Genomic DNA, 4,831 nt, shown 5'->3' with positions numbered 1-4,831 from the left:
TATGTAACTGTACCGCTTTGAAAAACAGTACACAAGTACTGAAAGTGCATTGAAAAGTGGGCCCGATCGTCCAAAAACGGTCCCGATCGTCTCATGCAGTAGAAAGACAGAATAAATAAATAAAATCTGAGCCTGAAGTAATTTCCAACAGTTGCATGATCTAGTGCTGTATGAGACAGTAGAAAGACGAACTGTAGTGTAAAATATTGATAACTGAGTAATGTTTTTCTTTTATTACCATATACTTTAAATTAGTGGTTTATTAAAGAAATGCCTTATATGAGATTATTATTATTATTATTATTATTATTATTATTATTTTTATTTTTATTATTTATGTTACTAAAACCTACCTTAACATGAACTTAGACAATGAAGAAATTAGATAACAATTAAAATATTCCCCTTAAGTCCAATTTAGAGAAATTATTATTATTATTATTATTATTATTATTATTATTATAATTAGTATAATCATTTTGAACTACTGGTATCAATTTAATTATTATTACTTTTATTATTATTAATTATTTTAATTACTAATAGCTGTAATAAATCGCTGAATCTGTGACGGTGTAAAGACTTGCTTTTACAATAATAATAATATTAATACAATTATTAATTTAACAAAAACCTTTAATTTGCTTCATGGTTAATTCTGGTTTGTTTTGTATTTTGTTGAATTTTATTGTGCACTTTTTATGCATTTTAATAATAATAATTCCATTTTTCTATAGCTCTAAGAAATTAGAGAACAAATAAAATATTCCCCTTAAGTCCAATTTAGAGAAATTATTATAATTATTATTACTATTATTATTATTGTTATTATAATTATTATTATAATTAGTATAATCATTTTGAACTACTGGTATCAATTTAATTATTATTACTATTATTAAAATTAATTATTTTAATTACTAATAGCTATAATAAATCGCTGAATCTGTGACAGTGTAAAGACTTGCTTTTACAATAATAATAATATTAATACAATTATTAATTTAACAAAAACCTTTTGCTTCATGGTTAATTCTGACTTGTTTTGTATTTTGTTCAATTTTATTGTGCAATTTTTATGCATTTTAATAATAATAATTCCATTTTTCTATAGCGCATTATGCAAAAAACATCAATGCGCTTTAAACAAGAAAAGAAAAACAAGCAGTAAATAATTTTTATGTACTGTATGTCTTTCTCTTTCCCTGGAGTGGGGTTTTTTCTGAAAAAATTGAAATTGAAAAAATTATTTATTATTTATTATTACATATTTATTATGTTATCATTTTTAATCATAATTCATTATTTTGTCATCATTAATATTATTATTACTATCATCATTATTATTGAAAATGTCATTAGATGAATCATAGTATTAGTATAATTTCCATGTTATCGGGGCGTGTATATAAATATGTTACTCAAACTGAACAAAAACAATTTTAACCTAATTAGCGGCGTTACGTAGAGCAAAACCTCCTATTCTACATTTTGCTGTTCAGTTGTCTGACAAGGCTTTGCCAAGCATTTGACCTGACCCAGATTCTAGTATTCCTCAACTGCACAGATAACACTTAACGGGGTATTTACATTTCTAACCAATTAATATGAGCAAACCATAACCTGAAGGCTGAAAAGAAAAATAATGATCAGGTATGGCTTTAGTATTAAATGCTTAATAGTGTTATTATTTTGGGTAGGCCTATTTGATCATTTTGATAGCAATTCCGTCCACTGTCTTCTATGATAATGATAATGAGCCTATAATGCCTTCTAATATTGTGCTAGGATGCCAGGCTTCAAACATCTAAAGCCTCTGAATAACTAGCCAGTAAATGAAGTCTTTGTAATATAATAATAATAATATTATTTCACAGGCGATTGATGCATTGGTGAAACCTTCCTTGTTTCAGTGAGAAATTTATTAATTTCATTATTCTTTATACTGGGGAACCTGTTCAGAAGGAAATCTACTGTTCTAAGTGGTGGATTCAAAGGGGGGGGGGGGGAAGCCAGACTGGGCTCCCCTAAGTTGTTCAAATGGAGATATAAAGAAAATTATATTAAAATTTAAGTCTGGAAGTCATCTAGAGGTGCCATAATCATAATTTTTTAAACCTCATCCCCAACCATGGTGGGCCCGGTTCAGGTGGTACAAATCCTCCATCTGTGAAAGTACTTTCCCCAAACCCACCTCTATTTTGAATTCCTGGATCTGCCACTAGTTTTCCCACAGGGCCCAGTGTGTCTACAAACATGAAAAAAAAAAACTTTTTGAGATTTTAAAGGGTAGGGCAACATCCCCTCATTAACAGTATCATTTTCTATACATGCAATATCTCAATATTGAGCAGTTTTATTCATCTCATTCATTTTTTAACAAAACAAATGTACATACTGAGATATAGTTTACACAAGTCAAAAAATGGGTGAATAACAGATCAAGCACTGTCCTTAGATAAATTCACAGTTACATTAATAAATAATTACTAAGTAAAAGCTGAATATTAAATATTTTACTTAATTATTTACTTTTCAATTGATAGATGCATATATATAGTATTATACAGTTATTGTATTCTTTGCATAGTAATAAAATATTTTTATAGTAACAAAATCTGTAAAAACTTTAGTTGTGTCTTATTGAAAATTGGTAACATATTATAGCCATCTTATTCCCCATGTTTTAACTATGCAATTTAATGTTGAAAGGCACATTTGTGTCCCCTGAATATAAAAATATAAAAACTGGTGATAGGGTCCACATTAATGCCCCATACTGTATTGATAATTTTTTATGAACCATATAAAATATATAGATTGTGATGTGATCGATTATCTAATTTCACTTTATCGATCATATAATTTCACTTTATTCAATTAGTATTGAGAAAAATCAAGTATCCAATTTACCGATACTGGGACATTCAATACTGGGGTGAGTGATGATTGCGGTGTCAATGGATTAAGTCCATGGGGCCTTGGTTTGCCAGATCTCAGAAGAGATACTGACAAGAAATACTCTTGAATAGCGCCCTCTAGCAACTCTATACTTGCATACTGTAGTATTCCTCCATGGTTATTGGAAATATACTTTGCAAAATACTAGTTTGTATATTTTATATCAAATGTCAAATACATAAACATTCATAAAATATTACCCATTTTAGCTGATACTGAATTGCAGATAAAATTTTGTTTCATTACACCATTATTTTTGTAATTGTATGCCCATAATAGTCATGATATGCCTATATATGGTCATGATGTGATGTCAGCATGGCCATATATAGTCATGATGTGCCTATATATGGTCATAATGTGATGTCAGCATGGCCATATATAGGCATGATGTGCCTATATATGGTCATAATGTGATGTCAGCATGGCCATATATAGTCATGATGTGCCTATATATGGTCATAATGTGATGTCAGCATGGCCATATATAGTCATGATGTGCCTATATATGGTCATAATGTGATGTCAGCATGGCCATATATAGGCATGATGTGCCTATATATGGTCATAATGTGATGTCAGCATGCCCATATATAGGCATGTCACATGTTTTTTGTCAAATAAAATTTGATACTTTGGACAGGAATTAAACTTTACAACTTTAAAAGAATTCTAAATACCAATTATTAAAAAAAGTAAAATAAAAAAGAGATATTTTAAAGCGGTGAGGTGGGGGGGGGGGCTGTTGTCACCCCCCTCCCCCTAGTTACGATGCTGTCCTCATTATGTATCTTAGGACGTTCTACTTCCGTGATGTGAACAGCAGGATATCACCATGGTGCCAAATAAATAGCTGACAACCTTGAACCTGGCATGTAAGCTTCTCATTCAGGTCAAAGGATTGCAGAGCCAAAATTGAAAAGGCTTGGAAGGGGAAAGATCAAGCTGTCAAAAATAGGGGTGATTGAGGCCCCAGACAAGGAGGCAAAAATTATGTCATAATGAATGAGAGGAAATTGAAGGCGTGTATTTTGTATGGAGGGATGGAGATCTGTAAAGATGATAATTGTATTTTTGTCCTGATGATGAAAAATATTATTAATTCAGAGCCCACTTTTGGTATAGTATCTAAAGATTCCAATTACTGACTGTAAGTTTTAATGATTTTGTAGCACTATGTAATATATATGTGTATATGTATGTATACATATAGTATAGGCCTATATATATACATAATATACATGTATAACTACTAATAACATATTTTGTTAAAAAAAATTATGACAGACTGGAATTCCATTCCAATTAATGTTAGGAACTTCACAAGCTTTAAGTCTTTTAAATCTTTTGTTGAAACAATTTTCCTGTTATTTTGCTTTTTGACCTGTGAATATTCCAGTCTTCAATAACTCTATTATTTTCTTTTTATCTTTTCAGTTTACATGATTTTACTTTGATTACTTTCAGTAGTGTTGTTTAATCAATTGACCTATTAATTATGTTTGGGTCAGTTTTACAATGCATAAACATTTATTTATTACCACCTTCATTGTAATCTATCTTTTAATTTCATTCTTTATATTATTTTCTCTTTTTCTTTTGGCAGTGCTGTTTTCCACTTTGGGCTACCTCAATTCTTTTACAAAGAATAATTAGAAAGATTAATCATGATAAATAATAATAATTAATATTAGATAATTTTGATATTTTCTAACATGGTTAAATCAAAATATTTACTTTTGCAGCATGTCTTTGCTGCCTGGGATTGTTTGTTTCTTGTCATTTGTTTAGGAACCTTGTTGCTCCTTGGCTTTACCCCCCTCCTGTGTTGAGGAAATTAATATATTATTATTATTATTATTACTATTAT

Source organism: Anneissia japonica, unplaced genomic scaffold, assembly GCF_011630105.1.
Source record: "Anneissia japonica isolate Jap-2015-1 unplaced genomic scaffold, ASM1163010v1 scaffold287736_len1891122_cov214, whole genome shotgun sequence".
In the NCBI taxonomy this organism is placed as follows: domain Eukaryota; kingdom Metazoa; phylum Echinodermata; class Crinoidea; order Comatulida; family Comatulidae; genus Anneissia; species Anneissia japonica.
This window is presented reverse-complemented; position numbering follows the sequence as displayed.